The sequence below is a fragment of the Cibotium barometz genome, chromosome 62, assembly GCF_041138505.1.
Source record: "Cibotium barometz isolate CiBa-2024 chromosome 62, ASM4113850v1, whole genome shotgun sequence".
Classification (NCBI taxonomy): Eukaryota; Viridiplantae; Streptophyta; class Polypodiopsida; order Cyatheales; family Cibotiaceae; genus Cibotium; species Cibotium barometz.
In genome coordinates this window covers 37,036,635-37,059,025 of record NC_141107.1, presented here as the reverse complement: position 1 = coordinate 37,059,025, position 22,391 = coordinate 37,036,635, and the positions used below count along the sequence as shown (strand labels likewise).

The following is a 22,391-nucleotide window of genomic DNA, read 5'->3' as shown; positions in this document are numbered from 1 at the left end:
ATACTCTCGCGCTCGGACAGAGTGGTAGTACATGGAGGGCAGGATCCACACCCACTTGGCGTGACTTCGCACCAGGACAGATTGTGCCCAAGATTCTTCGAGTGGAGGGCAATTCCGATAGTTCCGCCTCTCATAGAGATTGTTATGAGGATTGTCTAATGGAACATTCAGGGTTTAGGGGGGGCTTAGTGCTTTCAAAGACAAGGCGTCCTTAGAGGAGAGCTTTAGTGAGCTATGATGGGGGGACCTATCGATATTCTTTTCCTCCAAGAGCATCACCTTACTGAGGGGCGCACCCGCCACTGCGCAAAGATTTTACCAGGCAGGAGTCATATTTTTTGGTCTCCATCCTTCAGCCCTTCAGGCACGTAGGGATGAGTGTCTTTCTGTCAGTGAGCAGCTTTTGCTGTCGGTGACAGGATCACGATTCATACTTCCAAGACGTGCACAGTGGGTTACCATTCTAATTGGTGAGGATATCGTTGGCTTCCTCAACATTTATGCCCCAAATGTTGCCGCAGGTAGAGCTCTCTTTTGGAGCACTTTCCGACAAGCCCTGCCCCACGCTGATTTTTGGTGCATGGGCGGCGACTTCAATATGATAGAGGCAATAGAGGACAAACTTGGAGGTGGCACGACCAGAGTCTCAAGAGCGGAGTACTCTACTTGGGAGGAGATGATACTAATTCTTAGGGGACAGGACCCTTGGCATCTCCTAGAGTTTGGGCGTAGCCTTGGGAGTCTTAGCTTCTCTCGATCGGATAGGAGGAGCACTGGCCCCAACCTCTCTCGGCAGGACAGGTTTTACGTCAGCGAGTGGGCTTGCAACCGTGGGAGCTTGGTTGGTATCTTGGCAGGCACTACTTTTTCAGATCATGCCCTGGTTATTTTGTCCCTAGATGACCCATGTAGGCATGACAGGCATGCGAGCTCCAGGATACTGGGCAGCCTCATTCAGGACCCCGAGATCTGCAGCTGGATTGAGCAGATATCGGCGGGACTGGACTTTTCCTCAAGCTCTGCAGCGTGCACTTTGGATGGTGGCCTGGGGGAGATCAGTGTTTTCTTACACGACGATGCAGCCCAGAGTAGATTGGAGGAATTTCGGGAGCAAGAGAGGAGTCTGAGGAGGGGCCTAGCCTCTTTACAGCGTCTTCAGGAAAGTTCCCCAGACTGGCCGTGGATTGAGAGTCCGCTTGCTATCGCCCGCACGGAGACTCGGTCCATTGAGGAGAGGAGGGTGGAGTACAGATACCATGTCAGGGCTTCGTTCTAGACTCAGGCCGGTGACAAAGTTACACGAGATTTCTTTGAGATAGCTCGCCCCCATAGGAGAAGAGACGATATTCACAAGCTGCGTGGCCAGGATGGAGCTATTGTTTCTGATCCCCCACATGTGAGAGCCATCGCCACGGATTTCTTTTGATCTCTTCTCACTGGTGCCTCATTATCCCCCTAGGTCATGGACGCGCTGGAGAGAGTCTGGAGGCGCGGGAGAGAGGTGGATCCCCCCTCCCTTCGGTCTTTGTTATTGACCCCTTTCAATTCAAGGGGTCGGGGGGAGGCGGTGACGGCACTACCGAAAGGGAAAATGCCTGGGGGCGGATGGGCTTCTTGTCTCTTTCTTTCTTCGCCATTGGGACGCCATGGAAGGTGGCCTTCGCGCTGCCTTCAATGAGATTATGCTCACAGGTGCCATGCCACAGAGTCTTTCAGAGGGCTTGATACATTGATTCCCAAGGAGGGTGGTGGTAGATTGGAGATTTGGGAATGCAGACCCATCACCCTCCTAGGGACAGCCTTTAAGATCTTGGCCAAGGCCATCAGTAGGCGACTTCAGCCTTCTCTCCCAGACTTGATCCTCGACACTCAGACTGGCTTTATTCAGCATCGGAGCATTCTGGACAACATCTTTACCTTTTGGGAGGCGACAGCTTCGGCAAGGATGCGGCAGCAAGACCTCATTGTGCTACTCCTAGACTTTCAGAAAGCTTATGACAAGGTGGATTGGAGCTTTCTGGAGGGCACAATGAGCTGGACGGGATTCCCCATGGAGTGGATTCGTGGAGTCTCAAGACTTTACTTAGCATCACACAGCCAAGTGTTCATTTAGGGAGCCCAAGGTGACAGCTTCCCCCTTTCTGCTCGGTTCCACAGGGCTCTCCTCTATCACCATACCTCTTCCTATTTGTCGCCGAGGCTATGAGTAGTTTCCTCTCCGCCCAAGAGACCGGACTTATGGGATTGCGCCTTCCCCTCCACACGCTGGAGGAGCTACTAGACCCAGAGTTTGCAAACAACACAGCAGCTTACCTTGTAGGAGACGTTGGGAATCTCCAGAGATTTACGGAGGCGATCGAGATTCTCTGCCACGCATCAGGAGTGCAGATCAATTGGCACAAGTCGTGTGGTTTTTTGGTAACCAATTGAGGCTTTCCAGTGGATCCTCAGGGGCATTCCAGTCTCCGAGAGACAGGCTCAACATCGACATTGACTCAGCTATTCCTTAGGAGTGGCTGACTCCTATTCCAAACCTGATCCCCCGCCGGTGTGGCTAGGTGTGTTTACCAGACACGATATCCTCATGGCGGGCCATGGAGTAGATGAAGACACTGGTCTGCTCACTTTTTCTATTGGATCCCATGGCACACTAGAGAGATCAGAAATCCTCTTCGAGGATTTCAGAGGCTGCATCTTGCAGAGGGTGAGGGTGATTGGTTTTCGAGCACGGGAATGGCACATAGATCCAACACTGGCCAAGGTGGCGAGGGAGAGACTATGGCGGCTATGGATTCGGGAGTGCCGACCTCTCACGCCGTTGCAGTGAGACCCGGGAGAGTGGACTTGGCATGATCCTGCGGATCAGGAGGAGACTCTGGATGCCCCCTTCTTTGCATATACAATGCCACTTGACTGGAGGATCCAAATGCCTAAGATAGATGGCACACCGACAACAGCAGCACAATAGCAGTCTCAGGGCCTATCACAGCGCTTCCTTTCAGATTTCTGGAAGACGCTTTGGGACAGCTTTCGGCCTGGGAAGATCACTCTTTCTTTGGCTGATAACACACAGGAGTTTCGCGGTTGGTACTTGGCTGGCAGTTGGAGGTCGGTGAGTAGCTTGCCCGTGGTGCGGCCACCCCCAGGAGTCTCAGCGACATTGCCTTTGGGATTTTGCCCGAAGGCTCAGCAAATTTGGCAGCGGATTCTCCGCATCTTCGCTATGGATAGAGCATCGACCCGGATCATCACTTGGGGCACTGTCGCTTGGGCCACCGAGATTGGAGTGGTCAGGACTTATGAGGATGATGGGGGAGAACTAGCCCTTCAGGTCTCCTACCATCGTATTGCAGCAGTACCAGTCACAACCCCACCTACAAGTGACTGGCGGCCAAGCTCATGCCAGAGATGGGAGATTTGCAGTAGCATAGCAGCATGGCACATTTGGCATGCTAGATGCAGCGAGGCCATCGAGGGTAACCAAACTCCACCGGCTGAGACCATCAGGAGCATATGGCTTGATATTATTCACACCCTCCGCACTCAGTGGGGGAAGTTACAGGGAGGTTTTGACCGCATGCGAAAGCGGTAGGAAGCCTTCTTGAGACTTTGGAAGCTTGGCCCTTTCCTCACAGACAAAGGCGGTAACCCCATTTGGCATTACAGACCACCTGTATGGTTGTCTCCCCCCCCCCCCACACACGGGGCCGCTCCTATATGAGATAGCCTTCTCCTCACAGAGCGGCCAGCCGGAAAGAAGCATCTCTTCCCCTTATGATCACTTGTTTCCGGTGTCACCAGCCTAGACATTTCCCAGTATATGAAAGAGGTCTGGTGGACTCCAAGATGTCTAAATATTTGGAAAGTACAAGCTTTGGGAATGGGGGATTATCCTAGAATACAAAGGACCACACTCCTAAAATTTAGGAGAGTTGCTATTTTGGGCTCGACTCCGATGGAAATTCTGTTCGCGTCATTACATCTGGAATTGAGCAGATACCAAGAGTTGGCAAAGTGCCTATGACAGAATGTCTACCAGTTGGGATATTTTTAGAGATAAAGTTTATGGAAGGACCCATCTCTTAGATTCGGACATGTTGCGACCAAAGTGAGACAAGTGGCCTCACACTTGTCACTTCAGCTATTGTGTGGCTCTCCACTTGTCATTGTAACCTTCTCTTGCCATTTTAGCTCATGGGAGGCCCAAATCTATAAATTGGAGCCCTCTCTCTTCATTAATAAAGGCTCTCTTGCTGCACACTAGCCTCTACCACCGTTACAGGCTGCCCTAATGATGGCTACTCTCTCTCTCTCTCTCTCTCTCTTGAAGGCTGCCCATGAAGAATATAGGCTGTTGGGGACTGTTTTGGAGGCTTCCATTGCGAAGAAATACTGAAGGCAAGGAAGGGTATTTAATCATTTATTATGATTTCCAGCCACTGTACTTGTTGTACTAGTCACTGTACATGCTGTACCAGCCACCGTACCGACTGTACCAGCCACTCCACCTATTGTACCAGCCACTATACCGGCTGTACCAGCCATTGTACTTACTGTACTGGCTGAATGGAGAGTTGTACTTGCTGTACCAGCTCTATTGCATGAAGACCCGTGGTTTTTGGGGAAAAATCAGAACCCACACGGAGGTATATGGATTATATTGTTGGCTCAGCATTTCTACAGCCTATGTTCCGGCTTGGTTGCCTCGTGTTGGGCTGTGTTATGGCATTTGTATATGGATAATCCGGCATCTCCCGTGGGGAGAGTAAGGCCCTCAAAGCTTGTACATGATATTATTCTCCTTGGGTAATAAAATACTCCAAGGGGGGGGGGGGGGGTGGCGGGGGGCATTCCGGCCTCTATGCGGTGTCACACGTGCAAGCTCCATTTTCAGCATTTGTGGATGTTTTGTCCAGCTTTTATGTTTAAATGTTTTAATATGCTTTGATGGTATCAACAAGTGTGTCAAAGGCCCTAGTCCCCCGGGCACTCACCGCTGCGAGTTACATTGGTATCAGAGCATAGGCTTTGTTGGAAGCGGAGGCTTCCTTCTATCAATAAGGAAGAGAAAAGATCTCAAGTGGGGACCACACTTACCATCATTGCTATTAAGCATGGCCAGCCGCTTCATAGCTTATGAAGCAAGAGCATGAGCAGTAGACAGCTTGTTGATCTAAGGATTTATGAATTCACAAAATTATCTTGGAAGTGTGGAGTTGGCTTTATGTGCACACGTTTAGCACTCTTTCCATATGGATATTGTGGATTATATTATCAAGCTTACAGGCAAGCTATATGGAGATATATCTCGGGATATCTTAAGGATATAGTGAGGAGATATTTCTTTTGGCTTCATGACCAACTTGGCAAAGAAAAGCTAAGTATACTTTGAGTTTGCAAAGTTGGTGCTTTTGCTATTTACTGTGAAGTGTTTTTGATGTTCACTAACCTTTTTTTTTTTTTGGGGGGGAAAAACGATCCTTCTATTAGTTAATGAGAAGACACCATAAGGCTACAAAGCTCACCTCACAAGGAGGGATAATAAATACAATGAACACCGGAGCTCCACCCCCGTGGCTGGCCGCTCTCTGGGGGGGGCTACCTAGTAGTACATGCGGGAGGTGAGAAGAGCCAAACTGGAGGCCTGAAGTGCCAAGTGACATCCTCGCCCCTCGCGGTGAGGAAAGGGCCAGGCTGCCAAGTGCGGAGGAACGCCTTGCGGCGATCTCTCATGCGATCCGAGTCGCCCTAAAGTTTCCCCCAGTGTCCTCTCAAGGTGTGAATGATGTCCACCCAGAGAGCTTGTATGACCTCCGCCGGTGGAGTTGCCTGGCGGTCTATGGCCTCCCTGCATCGGGCTCTCCATATGTGGCAAGCCGTCATGCTGCTGATCATCTCCCATCTGTGCGCGTCCCCCTCCTGGGAGACTGCCGAAGAGAAGTCTGGCGTCGGAACCACCGCCATCGCCCTGTCAGAGACCTGGATGGTCACACTGCCAGGGACGTCCTCGTATCCAAGGGCCGGGCCGCTGTCTGTGGCCCAAGCCACCGCACCCCACGTCACCATCATCTCACCTGGCGAGCCTGCAAAAACCATCCTGAGAGCGCGTTGCCAGACCTGCTGTGCCTGTGGGCAATCCCATAAGCAGTGCCATTGCGACTCCTGTGCATGGCCGCACCGAGGGCAGGACGCTGGGTGTCTGCCAAAAGCTAGCCAAACCCCCACAGCCAGTCCTCTATGCGCTGTAAGCCAGAGAAAAAGTGTCACCTTCCGGGGCCGGAAGCTGCCCCAAAGGCGCTGCCAGAAGTCCCTAAGGAAGGCAGGGGAGAGTCCCTGTCGTCGCCAATGCTCGGCCGCCGCTGGGGTGCCCGCTATCCTGTGCCTCTGGATCTGCCGCCCCAGCCTCGCTGTGTACTGAAAAAAGGGGGTGCCTGGGCTGGTAGGGGCCGAATAGGGATCTCGCCAAAGCCACTCGCCTGGATCCCACTGAAGGCGAATAAGAGGCCTGCTGTCCCAAGCCCATAATCTCCAAGAATAGTCCTCCCCTATCGAGGCCGGTGAGGGGTCTATATACCACTGTCTCTGATGAAAGCCGACCACCCGCACCCTCTGAAAGATACAACCCTGGAACTCATCCAAATCTAGTCGGGTCCTCTGAAGCTGGCCTCCCTCTCCCACCTCGAAGGTGAGTGGGGCGACTCTCTCTGCTGAGCCACAGACCGCTAGAAGGATCTCGTGCCGAGTAAAGACGCCCAGCCACTGTGGAGGTGGAGGGTCCTGTACTGGAGTCCGCCACTCCCGGGGGATGGCCGCCTCAATGTCTCGCCTCATCAACTCTCTGCCCCTCATCCCGTTGAGTCTCCTCTCCTGAACCTCTAGAGGCAGCTGCTTAAAACATATCCAGTTGTCTAAGGACTGGGCTGGTGGGCTGGAGCTCAACGGGCCCCACGACACATGAGATCGCGATCCAACCATATGACCACTGGGAAGTCGGATCAAGGGGTTCCAGATCAATGGCTGCCTCAGGCGCTCCTCATCGGTGCCCGGGGGAGTCTGGAAGAGTGACGGCCTCAGATGCTCCCAGGCCCTCAGAAGGCTAGCTGCAAAACGCTCCTCGAAACCAAGGCGCACTCCTCTGGATCGGTGCTCTGTAAAGATCCACCTGATGCTGGGGGTCCAGGGGCCGCTAAGAGAAGGAGTGCGGCTGAGAATCCTGGAAACAAGAAACTCCTTCCACGGCTCAGCGCCTGGTAGGAGGCCACGAACCACCAACTTGCTAAGCAAAGCTCGGCTCTGACAAATAGAATCAACTATGCCCAAGCCGCCTCTCTCCCTCGGCTGAGTGATCACAGCCCATGCCACCTTGGCCCTGGTGGCAGGCCGCTCGTCGCCACCGGACCAAAGAAAGTTCCTGATGAGCCTCTGCACCTGGCCAATGCACGCTCAAGAGAAGGCCCAGCAAGAAGTGATGTACCACATGGTAGCAAGCAGAACCTGGTTGGCCACAACCACTCGGCCAGCCAGAGATAAACGAGCGGTACTCCAATACAGAAGCTTCTTCCGAATGCTCAGAAGAAGGGGGGCTATCTGCTGCTCCGGAGATATGTCAATGCCCACATAGCATCCCAAATAGCGCACTGTAGTGTCGGGGGCCAGCCACTGAAACCCATCAACTGGCCTCCAAGTCGGGGGGGGGGGCCAGAACTGACCCACAACCCACACGACTTGTGCCAGTTGATCAAAGCGCCCGAAGCTCTGCAAAACCTGTCCATGGCTGAGGCGAATCGGCGGAGGTTCTCCTCCCCTCCCTGAAGATGTCTAGACAGCAGTGTCATCCGCAAACTCCGAGTCATGCAAGGAGAAAGGTGGTGTTGTTTGCCTTGAGATGGTTTCAGGGAAACATTGTTTATGGCTCCCTTTATTGGGATGGATTATATCTATGGAGATTTCTTTCTTGGACAAGATTATGGATGAATCTGTCCCAGTTTATAGAGAAGAAATAGTTGGATATCTCATGGATATGATGCTTTTATGGATAAAAGTCCACCTCTACTTCAAGGTGTGTGGTTAGCACGGAGTATGTGGTAAGAGTTATGGTATACAAGGATTATGGTATACAAGTCTATGGATTCCTGGTCTTCTTTTCTAGGGATTTGGATCCATCCTCAGGTTTATGGATTATGCTTATGATTCCCTTTTACTGAGATGGATTATTCTTTTTGGCTCCCTTTATTTGGGATGCGTTGGACTTATGAAACTCATTGTTCACATACACAGATATTTTTGACGTAGCTTTCCACAAGTCTCCAAACATATCCTCTCTTTTTGCATATCTCACATGTTTCATGAATTCATATTTACCTTGATCAGCAGTGACTGCAAACAATTTTAAAGTCTTTTATGACTTATGCATTATTTGCTTTTTGATAAAGCTGATATTTTGGAACAAAATAAATGTTGTACCACGCAATGATGTATGCATTTTTTTTCCAGTTGAAGTTTGCTTATTGTGCAACCATTGATCTCTCTCTCTCTCTCTCTCTCTCTCTCTCTCTCTCTCCCTCGAAAATCTTGAGTATCCTTTACTTTTAATTAGACCAAAATTCAATGACACCTAGGAGATCTCCTCAATCCCGTTATCGGAACTATGGAGGATCTACCTTTACAATATCACCGTGAAGAACACATTTCCTATTCCTAGGATTGATGATATCCTAGACAGATTGGATGAAGGCACCATCTTTAGCAGGATTGACTTGAAGAGTGGTTACCATCAAGTTAGAATTGTCCTAGAGGACATTCACACGACTGCATTCAAGACCACAATTGGACTCTATGAGTATTTGGTGATGCCTTTTGGTCTTACCAATGCCCCGGCTACCTTCAACCGAATGCCCCGGCTACCTTCAACCGAATGATGGAGAGAATATTTCTCGACCACATAAAAAAGTTTGTAGCTACTTTCTTTGATGATATTATTGTGCATTCTAAGAATGAGGAAGAGCATCGAAAGCACTTGGATATTGTGTTTCAAGGATTGCGGAAGCACAAGTTGTATGTCAACGGCAAGAAGAGTGAGTTCTTTTGTCAAAAAATCACTACTTGGACCACTTAGTATCCAAGGAAGGGGTCAGGATCGATCCAGGCAAGGTCAAGGCTATTATGGAATGGCCAGAGTTGACTAGTGTGCATGCAGTTCAAAGTTTCCTTAGCTTATGCTCTTATTACAGAAAGTTTATCAAGTGGTTTGCAGTGGTAGCTAGTCCATTGCATGATCTAACAAAGAAAGCCGTGGCCTTTTATGGTAGAATCTGATGCCTCAAGAGATTGCATTGGAGCAGTCTTGAACACAGAGGGCCATGATGTGGCCTATGAAAGTCGAAGACTTCAAGGAGCCGAAAAGACTGCACCCACATATGAGAAAGAATTGATGGCTATCATTCATGCATTGAAGATTTGGAAGCATTATCTTGTGGGTGTTCAGTTTGTTATCAAGACATATCATCAAAGTCTTAGGTACTTCATGTCTCACCTAAGATATCCGAAAAGCATATAAGATGGGCTAGTGATTTCTCCCAATTTCATTTCCAAATTATGCATACCCATAATAAAGACAATAACATAGCAGATGCCTTATCTCGGGGACCCATGAGCCATGCAGTCTCTATAGGATATCATATGGATTTCACTTCGATGAAAGATCTTTATGCTACAGATGAGGACTTAAACGATATTTGGTACAGATTACAGAATGGAGACTTGGTGACTTCCTATGTCATCAAGGTGGGTTTCCTTATGATGCAAACCTGGTTATGTGTGACTAAAGATTTGAGGCCTAAAGTAATGGAAGAGTGTCATGCTCCACTCTACACGGGGCATAGAGGCATCTTGACTACAACTCAAGCTTTGAAGAGCTATTTTCATTGGCCCAGCATGAGAAAGGACATTGAGCAATATGTTCGAGAATGTTTGGTTTGTCAGAAGATCAAATTTGATCAACAAAACCCCGCAGGATTACTGCAACCCTTGCCGATTCCCAATGCTCCATGGGAAAGTATTGCTATGGATCTTCTGGATTGCCAAAGTCAGGATATAGGAATCATGTATATGGACTATTCTTGATAGATTCAATAAGCAAGCCCACTTCTTTGCAGTAAAGAAGACTATTCGCATAGAGCATATGGCAAGATTGTTTATTCATTAGATTTTCAAGCACCATGGATTGCCTAAGTCCATTGTGGGGGATAGAGATCCTCGAACTACTAGTTTCTTTTGGAGAGCTCTTTTCGATAACATGGGGACAAAGCTTAATTTCTCTTCGGCTTATCATCCTCAGTCCGGTGGACAAAGTGAGATTGCAAACCTCACTATTTTGGAAAGATTTGAATTTGGGTGGCAACGATGCCAGATGCCCCATTGGACGGCCTTTTTGCCAGATATCTTGGACTTCATAGTCGGGCGGTCATTGCGACTAGATAGCCCAGATGACTCTATTGGACTTCGCAATTAGGCATTCATTGCAACCAGATAGCCTAGATGACTCTATTGGACTTCACAATCGGGCAGTCATTGTGACCAGATAGCCCAGATGACTATATTGGATTTTATAGTCGGGGGGTCAATGCTACCACATGGCCCAGATGACTATTGATGAACTCTCGGGCGATCCTAGTGACCAGATGGCCTTGAGGATAGACTGAGCGGTTTCCTTCAGGAGCCAGATAGCTTAGCACCAGTTTTTGATGAAACCAGACAGGAAAATTTAAGAACAGGAGGATCATTACTTGTGCATTGCATACTGATGTATGTTTGAATTTATTTGACTTTGTGTGATGTTTTTGATGTGTGGACAATGCTTGGATTTATGGCATGTGATAATCCACTAGCCTCCAGAGTCCAGACTACCTGGCCAGTACCTGGAATACCCTATAGACGCGAATGATGCATGCCTGTTTGTTCACTAGATTTTGTCTAGTTTTTGCAAGAGGTTAGTATCGATATATTTTATCTAGCACATGTCTGAGGTCATTAAGAAGTACCATCAGGAACAAAGCTATTGGTCAAAGATAAGGCATAGAGATGTTGCCAAATGAGCAAATGACACCACAGATATGGGAAAGACCAGATGCACAAGCTCACCGGATGGGTCTAGTACCTAGAACATATGGAACACTTGTACTCCGCAGTTGAGGACACCTGCGATATAAGAGGGAGGGAATGTAACCATTTGGCCCTCCTCGCTCTATTCACATGATGGAACCCATACCTGGACACTGGATAGGTAGATGAAAGCATGGGAACAGGGACCATGAAGTTGGCTCATGGAAAAATACAAGTTTTGGTCAAAAAGTAGGGAAAAGCAAAAAGTCAAACTGAGTTGAATGCGAGCCAAGGGCACAATTGGCAAAAGGACATTGAGCCGAACCAAAAAGCAAAAAGCAGCTCTAGCGCCAAAAAGCAAGGCCCTAAAGCAAAAAAAGCAAAACTAAAGAACTTTGACAAAAGATGTGTAATATTTTTATTATTATAAGTTAAAAAGACAAAAGCGAAGTAAAAAGGCAAAGCAAAGCAAAAGCATCGCTTTTTGGCAAAAAGCAAGGCTCTCCTTCGGTATAAAAGAAGCTTGAGTTCCTCTTGAAGATCATGAACAAGGGTGTTAAGAACATCAACAAAGGCGTGGAGACCTACATTATTGCCAAGGTTGTTGTCCGTACCGCCGTTGTACATCCGACCACTGTCGTCACCAATAGCCGCCAATTGCTGCCCGTAACCAGCCGGCTGCCCTTGTCCTCTGTTATCGCCACTGTTGTTTGCTGCTTCTGTTTGCTGCGCCACCCTTGCCATCTGATTGTTGCCGCCTATCAAGCCAGCCAGCGCCAGCAGCAGCCTCTATCGCATGCCCACTACCCATAAAGCCGCCACCAGCCGCGTTTTGATGTACGTCGCCATCGGATCGCTTGTTTGTGCCACTGCTGCCATCAGCCACCTCCTTAGCGCTTGCGCCGCCAAGATTTGCCCTCTTGCTGCCCAGCAAAGTAGCCAACAGCGCTTCTCTGTATTGCCGCCATCAATAGCCTTAGCCTTGAGCCATCCCTAGGTTGCTAGCTTTGGACCTAATTTGACATTTATTCCTTCGTGGGGCCTCTCTTTGAGATTTGCTCTTACTCCAGTTTGGGCATTGAGTCTTATACTGGATATCATCCCCTGAGCACCTGGAGTATAAGCTAGGGGTTCCTAGAACTTGGATATTGGATATTGGATTTGGTACTTGCCCGGTGAGAGATTCTTGTGGGCCATCCCCGTGGTGTGCTCAACATCAAAAATCTTGTGCCTCGACATCGATTCCAACCCGGATTTCTACATCGACATATTTCTTTGAATTTGTATTCATTGGTTGTATTGATCCTGGCTTGAAAAGCCCATGGATTGTTCCCGAGTAAATTCCTATAAGGGGACGGGGCCTATTCCCCGCTCCGTCTGTGTATTGTGCAAAGTTCCCTGAACCTCTCTCTCTCTCTCCCTCCAGTTCGCCAGCTCGCCAGTTCGCTGCCTCTCTGCCCGCTTTTTCCCCAGTTCGCCAGTTCGCCTCTCTGCCCGGCTTCCGCCCCCCTCCAGTTCGCCAGCTCGCCAGTTCGCTGCCTCTCTGCCCGCTTTTTCCCCAGTTCGCCAGTTCGCCTCTCTGCCCGGCTTCCGCCCCCCTCCAGTTCGCCAGTTCGCCAGTTCGCCTCTCTGCCCGGCTTCCGCCCCCCTCCAGTTCGCCAGTTCGCCAGTTCGCTGCCTCTCTGCCCGCTTTTTCCCCAGTTCGCCAGTTCGCCTCTCTGCCCGGCTTCCGCCCCCCTCCAGTTCGCCAGTTCGCCAGTTCGCTGGCTCTCTGCCCGCTTTTTCCCCAGTTCGCCAGTTCGCCTCTCTGCCCGGCTTCCGCCCCCCTCCAGTTCGCCAGTTCGCCTCTCTGCCCGGCTTCCGCCCCCCTCCAGTTCGTCAGCTCGCCAGTTCGCTGCCTCTCTGCCCGCTTTTTCCCCAGTTCGCCAGTTCGCCTCTCTGCCTGGCTTCCGCCCCCCTCCAGTTCGCCAGTTCGCCAGTTCGCTGCCTCTCTGCCCGCTTTTTCCCCAGTTCGCCAGTTCGCCTCTCTGCCCGGCTTCCGCCCCCCTCCAGTTCGCCAGTTCGCCTCTGCCCCCTTTCCCCACCCACCCATGCTCAGGCCCCCAAGGCAGCAACATAACTCTCTCTCTCTCTCTCTCTCTCCTCCCTGCCTGTGGGAAGGACTGCAGAGTGACTTGGAGGAATGGCCCCGAGTCTCCAAGAGAAACTCGAGGCCCTCGAGATGGCAATGAAGGCATTAATCAAGGAGAACAAGAAGACATCCGATTCCAACCTCAATGAGGTGGAAAACAAACTACACAAGCACATCATAGCTCTCGAAGCACGGGTCACGAACCTCGAACAAGAGAACACGGCACTCAAGGAGGAGGTGAGTGCATTGAAAGTGGAAATGGTAGCCATCAAGAATGCTGAGAAGGAAGAAGGGGAGATCAATGACAACACTCTCACGGCCATCAAAGAAGAGATCTCCAAGGAGATCACAAAGGACATGGAGGGAAAGCTCGAAGCCAAGCAGTCAGGATGGGTCGAGGTGGTGAAGAAGAACATCCGTAAAGAAGTGAGGGAGGAGACTCAAAGGGAAGAAAACCAAATCATTCACACTACCATTGAGGAGGAGAAGATGAGGCATGCCCGCCGCCTCAACATTCGAGTCACAGGTATAGCCGAGACACCCGACTTCACTCCCGAGAAAGATGGACAGCTTCTATGCATGAAGCTGGGCTACAAGGAAGAGCACCCTCTCCCCTTCACCAAAGCATGGAGAGCCGGGAAAGACTCAACACGCAAGCGAGCCCTCATCCTACAGTTTGCAGGAGAGACGGAGAGGGTCACCTTCATGAGGAAGAGGGTCATACTACGGGGTTTAGAGGGAGCTCCTATTTTCTTGGATGATGATCTCACGAGGATGCAGCTTGAGCATAGGAGAACTTGCATGCCACGAGTCTTACACGCGAGGAGAGAAGGCAAGAAGGCCTTCTATCGAGATGGTCGGGTCATCATTGATGGCCGGCCCATGGATTAGCGGTTTGGGGCCTATGGGACACAGACCAGGCCACTGACAGAGATACACATAGCAGTATGGAAGTGTAATGGTTCACTATGGGTGCAGCCTGGACGACTGGTGCATGTTATGGTGGGGAGAGACATCATACTTCTGACAGAGACACATCAGAGCCCAGAGAGAGGGCTACCTCGAGTAGAGGGATTCCAGTGGGAGTCAGCATACAGGAGGACCACACGCCAGGGTACCTCGAGAGGGTCGGGGGGAGTAGCAGTCCTATTCAGACGGGAGCTACAGGGGAGACTGAGAGTGGTAGCACAGGATCCAGAGGCCAGATACATGTGGATCAGCTTACAGCTCTCACAGGACAGGGTTATATACATAGCTCTATGTTACTTTTCTCCATCAGGATCCTCCTACGTCATTACAGAGGACATGCCACAGGAGGAGGAGATAGGAGCCTCGCCATACACTTGTCTGTCAGAGGAGATTATGCATTATTCTACATTAGGGGAAGTATTTCTTACGGGCGACTTCAATGCCCACACACAGAGCAGACAGTGTGAGGTGTATGACTATGATGACATGGAGATCCTCCACCCTGTGGATCCAGAGGAGATAGGGGCTAGTCGGGCATCAAAGGACACTGGACCAGACAGAGGGCATTATGGGGACCACTTACTAGAGTTGGGAGCCAGGCATCGTCTCGTTATTTATAACGGGATGCTACAGTGGCCGGGATCAGGAGGGCTGAAATGCTTCCCACATGGGGGTCATACACGGACCGGAGGCACGGTAGTAGACTACATTATGGCGTCTTTGGAGGCATCACAGCTTGTCACCTCATTCTCCATTCCACCTCGTCCTATTGGGGCAGATCATACATACTTGGCATTTTCACTAGCCGGATCACCAGTATCACCAGCCCCCCACATACCGACGCCACACACTACCATCTACTTCACACATGACATGGCAGACATATACACTGGCAGAGTAGAGGATGGGCTCCTACTCATGTATCCCCTGGCATCTATGGATACCATTACAGCCCAGCTCGCATCACTCCTACACACGGCTGCATTACAGAGCTTCCCACATCGTGTACATTCAGGAGAGCCTGCGAGACCTGGGACTATGCCCCAGAACAGATGGTATGATGACGAGTGCAGGGCCCTATACTCACGACTCCGCATACAGAGAGCCTTGGGAGCCATCACAGAGCAGGAGTCGAGGAGAGAGATGAGGAGACTTACTCGCCGCAAAAGGCGGGCCTTTGCAGAGATACAGGAGCTAGAGATCTTTCATTTCTTCATGAGTACAGATAGCCCTGTCTCATGGCGGCACTTCAGAGAGCCCCGGACCCCGACACCTATTGCAGACCCACAGACATGGCACACATATGCAGAGGGTCTATACCATGCCCCACAGCAGCCACCTATACCTCAGCCACAGGAGCCTCGACCTACCACAGCTAGCTTCTTTACCCACTCGATGGTACAGGAAGCTATCCGCCGCCTACAGCATGGACGGGCCGCCGACCATATGGGCCTGCAGGGTGAGCATCTCATATATGCAGTAGATTCTTTAGCTCCTTTTCTTGCACACCTGTTTAACAGGGCACTAGCAGAGGGTTTGCCTGCGGAGTGGACGATGCACACCATTGTGCCGATTCACAAAACAGGGGATATGCTCGATCCGAGCAACTACAGGACGGTTATGGTTGGCCACGTGCTAGCCAAACTCTATGGTGCAGTGTTGGAGCAGGAGCTTAGCTTATATGCTGAGCGAGCAGGTTTACGCTCATCAGGGCAGGCAGGCTTCAGGAGAGCTTTCTCTACCACTGACCATGTATTCACTTTGAGATGTATGATTGATCAGGCCAGAGTGAGGAAGAGAAAGCTCTATTGCTGCTTTGTGGATTTCCGCAAGGCATTTGACACAGTACCACGAGAGAGGCTCTTTCAGCGCCTGCAGTCTCTTGGCATACCAGCAGATATGACATGGGGCATCTATGCATTATATGAGTAGGTTTTTGGGCGAGTCAGATGTCCAGGAGGTATGTCCGAGACTATTGCCAGCACCATTGGTGTGAAGCAAGGATGCCCACTTTCCCCCACGCTATTTGGGTTATACATTGATGAGGTGGCTGACTTCATTACACGGGGAGGCGGAGATGGAGTTGATTTAGCAGGTACCTTAGTACATATTATGCTCTATGCTGATGATATTGTATTAGTGTCTGAGTCCCCAGGTGGTCTACAGCAGCATCTACATGCACTCCATGATTTCTGCACACAGAGGGGTCTTACTGTGAACCTTGGAAAAACCAAGGTTATGGTCTTTCATACATCGAGACAGGGCAGGAGTCAGCTGACATTCACTCTCGCAGGATGCCAGGTGGAGGTGGTGACATCATACGTGTACCTAGGGGTTACCTTCTCTGCAGCAGCCACACGCTTTACCATGGGTTCAGCAGCCAGAGCTAGATTGACACGGGGATATGCAGCATTGGCTATGCTAGAGAGACAGTGCCACCAGGCGCATTTTCAGGAGCCCCGGACGAAGGGGTGGCTATTTGACACATTAGTCACACCGGCATTGATGTATGGAGCAGCAGTATGGGCGCCAGGCCTTGCTACTCATTGGTGGACACAGATAGAGAGACCACAGGCCCTCATGATGGCACGCATGATACGCAGCAAACCGTCAGTACCTCATGACATTATCCGAGCAGAGTTTGCTGCGCCTCCTATGATGGTAGAGGCCATATTTCAGACTATATGCCTGCTAGACAGATTCAGAGAGATGCCACAGGACAGATTATCATACAGAGCTTTTCAGGCATCTAGACAGTTGGCTGAGGCAGGAGACAGAGGATCATGGTATGCACAGGTCACACATTGGTTCTCACAGCATGGCCTAGACATGGATCATCTACCACCATTCCAGTATGACAGGGATGCACCACATATCCGTCTCTCTCATAGTGAGAGGAACAGAGTATTGAGACAGGATCTATGGCAGCTCTATACACGAGAGACATGGATATCGCCTACACAGCCTCTTCCACCGAAGATGCTATACTACAGAGATCACTTCATGAGTATCACTGATGATGGATTTATAGAGAGGCCTAGATACATGGAGGGCTTTTTACCACACGGCTCCCGAGTGGCTATTGGTCAGCTCAGAGTTTCATCACACCGATTGGAGATTGAGACTGGCAGAGCAGCACGGATCCCCCGAGAGGAGAGGGTATGCAGATTGTGCAGAGAGGAGGTGGAGAGTGAGGAGCATTATGTATGTAGATGCAGAGCATATACAGCCATCAGAGAGAGATATCCCATTTTATTCAGAGAGCCACATTCCCTACGCCAGATCTTTGAGACAGCAGACCAGCGCATACTGGGGAGATACATTCTAGACATACAGCGCCATAGAGAGACATTATTACAGGCTCAGACAGCTCCAGAGGGGGGGCGACAGACACAGATTACTACATTTTTTCAGAGATCCATACCCCTCCCAGCCCCTACACGGCAGGGAATTACTCTCCAGAGAGCAGAGACACTTAGAGCCCGCAGGAGACAGAGGACACCTGGCTTTCGGACACCACGCCTATACCAGAGAGAGATGACAGAGATCAGAGCTCAGTTTCACAGAGACGGTGCGGAGCGACTGGCTCGCTTCAGAGCACACCCAGGCATGTTCTTCAGGGAGCTGTGGACACCCCCTTCACTGATGTATACCATTTTATACCCCCAGTATGGTACAGGATGGAGCTAGCTAGGTTGCATATCATGATTGTATACTCCATGCATATAGCTTTGCATTCTCCTAGTAATAGAGCTCCATCCCCTGCACACCCAGATTCAGCTTTTTTATTCAGTACTTTTTCATTTTGTTGGGATGACAGATGATACCCCATACAGGTACTCCGATTTGTCTCATAGGCCGAGTTCGGTCCTTTGGAAGACGTTAATAAAATCTTTCTTTCTTTCTTTCTTTCTTTCTCTCTCTCTCTCTCTCTCTCTCTCTCTCTCTCTCTCTCTCTCTCTCTCTCTCTCTCTCTCTATGTCCTCTCTCTATATTTCTCTCTCTTGGATACGTAGTTGAATCTGTCGCGGCACGCCCCCGCTGGGCTTACAAAGTCGGCCTCTTTTTTCGATTAGCATCATGGCTAATCGATCCCCTCCGGCCAGAAGAACCATCCAGTTTTCACAAGACGAGCTTGCAACCCTCTTCGCCAAAATTGAGAAAGACTCCAAGACGACACTCATTAAAAAATCTTTGGTTCTCACTCCTCCCGTATCCAAGCCTTTGACTAGGTACTAGCAACTTGGGAGAGGATTCTTCCAAGTAGACTTTGAAGCAGAGGAGGTAGCCTCAAAAGTGCTCAAGGGTAGTCCTATCCCTTTCGGCCCAAGGAAGATTTTCTTCTTACCCTACACCAACTACTTCGACCCTGTCGAAGAAGACTAGAATCGTTACCCTATTGCACTTAGTTTCGCCAGTCTTCCTTATGCTTATTGGCCATTGTTGGAGGCCATTTGGGTAACCTTTGGGCTGATCCTGCAAGTGCCCCCCATCGCTACTTTTCCCATTTATGCTACCCAAGTAGTCACTGCCTTGGTTGATTCCCTGGTTATGGTGTTGGCTCGTGACAATGAGTCCTTTGAGCATTTTGTGCTGTTTCCAGGACCTAATGGTCCCTTGAAGCAATGTATGGAGACATCACGTAGACCTCACCAGTGCCAAGTCTGTCACCAGATGGGCCACTGTGCGGGATTGCCCTAGGGCTAGGGGTCGTAGGAGGCGGTGCAAATGCACTCCTCAAGCGACACAGCCTAATTGTCCACCTTGGCTAGCCTTTGGCCACAAGTGCCAAGTCGGCTCTCGTGCCCGCACTCCAGGTGGGAATGATGGGGCATAGGATGATGTCTCGCCCAAAGACAATGTACAGAGTGATGAGTTTGCAGAGTCATCCTCACAGAAGGATGTTGCATCAGGGAAAAATCACTATGTTGAGTCCTCCTTGCTTGGGATGGACAATGCATTTGGTATGGATGCACAAGACATGTTGCCATCTTATGGGGCCTTGCAAGTTGCAAGATGTATGGCACGATGCCTTGCAAGGCACCCATGCATTGTGGACGTATGCAAAGTCCAGGACAAAGTAAACACACTGACATTGGACTTTACTCCAAGGGTTCCCCCCTCCTCTAACATTATGGGAGGTGGGTTCAAACTTTGGCCAAGCTGTTGCTCAGGTCCAGAGTCAACCACTTCTTTATCATGAGGATTGTCTCATGGAATGTGCAAGGTCTAGGGAGGCAGTAGGAAGCGCCTTGTTAAGGATCAACTCCACCCTACCATTACAAGTGACCTATGGATGTGTTGCTCCTGCAAGAGCACAAATTGGATATGCTTTAGTGTGCTAAAACTAGTAAGATCCTTTCTCGGGTATGCATTTCAGTTTTAGCATCACTTTTGCCTCATGTTATTGGTCATGGTGTTATCATACCTGCTAGAGTCGAGTGGATTATGGTCGTGCAAGAGGGACAGAAGTTGGGTATCTTGAATATTATGCACCTAATGTGAGGGGAACAAGGTAGCTCTCTTGGGACACCATCGCAAAACTGCTCCCCCACGTTGATCCTTGGATTGTTGGAGGAGCCTTCAACATGGTTGAGTAGCCCTCTGACAAAGAGGGTGGCCGTGAGAGTAGAACACACCCTTTGGAGAGAGCCCCCAAGGAATGATTCATACTCTCCTTCTATGTAGGGATTGTTGGACAGAGGATGATTTCTAGAGGAGGCCTAACTATTTATCTTACTCATGGCATAACTGCAGAAGCGGAGATGGGCTCTCCCTAATCTGCCATGAGGTCCAATTGAAAAGGTGAGTAAGGCGGAGCTCTCATGTGCGGCATGAACTGCCAAGAGAATAGAATATCATGCCTGGTGTAGTCAACCCCCTCCTGGTGGGCCACAGGGGGCAGCTGTCTGAATGTAAGCCAATCTCCAAGGGACCTAGCACGACTTGTGCTCAAAACTCCTCAGGATACCTGTGGGCGAGCCCCTAACATGTGAACACTAGGTAGACGTATCAGAGGGTTCCAAATCAAGGGCTGTCGGTGACTCCTCAAAGGCTACTAGAACAAACTGTTGAAGGGCCGGCCTGGGATGATCCCAAGCTTGTAATAAGCTGGCTGAAAATCTGTCCTCAAAAGCTGGGCTAAAGCCACGAGCCCACATCTCACTGAAGACCATCTAGTGCTCTGCAACCAAGGGGCCCCAGACTCCGTGTACAGGCTGAGATCTCAGCCAGGAGAAATTCCATCCAAGGCTTGCCGCGTGGAAGAAGGCCTTTAACAATCAGCTTGCCCACAAGGGCACAGCTCTATATGGCGGGATCGATGATGCCCATGCCCCCTCTCTAGCATTGCTATATGATCACTCTCGAGGCCACCTTAGCCCGCACTAGCCTCCCGTTGTCGCCGTCCCACAAAAAGTTGTGGTTCAACCGTTGAACCTGCCCATGAGAAGGCCCAACAAGAAGTGATATACCACATGGTGGCAAGAAGAACCTAGCTCACCACCACTACCCGGCAGGCCAAGGAAAGCCTCGTTGAACTCCAATATAGTAGCTTCTTCCGAATGCTCGAAAGAAGAGGGGCTAACTGCTGCTCTGGGGTGATATCGATGCCCACCTAACATTTGAGATAATGGACTCAAGTGCCCCTTGGGATCCACAAGAAAGCATCAATTGGACACCAAGTCAAGGCAGGCAATGAGCCAACCCAAAATCCACACGACTTATGCCGGTTGATCTGCGTTGCAGATGCATGACAAAAGATCTCTATCGCCTCCACACATCTCTGAAGGTTCATCTCCTGATAAGTATGCTAATGTGTCATCTAAGAACTTGAAGTCAAGCAACTCCTCCTGTGCACGGATGGGGAGAAGCAATCCCTGGAGCCTAGTCTCTTGAGCTGAAAGAAAGCTGCTCATGGCCTTGGCAACAAATAGAAAGAGATATGGTGCTAGATGGCAACCCTACTGGACTGAGCGAGAGAGGGGAAAATTGTTACCTCTGGCTCCCTGAATAAGAACCTGGTTGTGAGAGGCCGAGTAGAGTCCACAATCACCACACATCCCCTCCTCCGGAAATCCCATACTGCACATCGTCCCCTCCAGAAAGACCCAATCAACTCTTTCTCAAATCTAGTAGGAGAATAATGAGATCCTACTGGCACATCTTGGCCGAAGAAGTCGCCTCCCAAAAAGTGAAGATGTTGTTCAGAATGCTCCGATCCTCAACAAACCTTGTGTAAGTCTCATGAATCAAGTCAGGGAGGAAAGATTGTAGTCTCCAGTTGATGGCCTTGGCCAAAATCTTGTAAGCGGTCCCGAGGAGGGTGATGGGTTCCCTTTGCCGAATCTCCAATCTGTCACTGTCCTCTTTGGGAAACAAGTGGATCAAACCCTCTGATATCCTCTCTGGCGGCATGGCACTCGTAGTCATAATCTCGTTGAAGGCTACTCTAAGGCCACCTTCCATGAGATCCCAGTGACAAAGAAATAAGGAGACTGGAAGCCTGTCCGCTCTTGGGCATTTTCTCCTAGGAAGAGCCGTCATGGCCTCCGCCAGCTCCTAAGCTATGAAGGAAGTCAATAGGAAAGTCGAGAGAGCGGGAAAAACCACCTCTCATATGCCGCCAAACCCACTCTCACACATCCACCACCTTTGAGGATATGGGGGCACCCGTGAGACAGGATCAGAAGAAGTCTGTGGATATGGCTCTCACATGGGAGGGTTCTGAAATGATATATCCATCCTGGCCTCGCAACCTACGGATATCATCTCTCTACTAGTAGGGGGCTACAACCTCAAAGAAATCCCCAGTGACCCTATCTCCCACCTGCATCCAAAAGGAAGCTCTAGCATGGTATCTGTGTTGAGAGGTAGCGATTGCGGTTGTGCAATGCTCCATTGAGATGGGTGATGGGTGAGTTGTGAAACACCTCGATTAAGAGGGGGTGTTGAGAGATGTAATCGCGGTGTTGTGTGTATGTGGGAAAGCACCCTAAAGGTGCAAGATATTGTGGCAAGATAGGAATGCCATATGTAATATTGAATGGTGTGTGAGTGTTGACCAAAAGAGTGGAAAAGGAGTTGCCACACATGGATGATGATGTGTAAAGTGGGATAAGGCTAGAAAGCCTATATCATTGTATGGTTCACTTGAGATATACAATAGAAGAGATCAAGTGTTGAGTGTGCA

General features: G+C 50.0%; 1 protein-coding gene and 1 pseudogene across 1 annotated transcript in view; both read left to right on the top strand.

The window, feature by feature from the left end:
* The window catches only part of LOC147604428 (Sept9 (DUF616)), a 134,513-nt gene that overhangs the window by 72,414 nt on the left and 39,708 nt on the right, over positions 1-22,391 (top strand). The window lies entirely within an intron of this gene.
* Positions 14,205-17,990, top strand: LOC147604430 (uncharacterized; annotated as a pseudogene).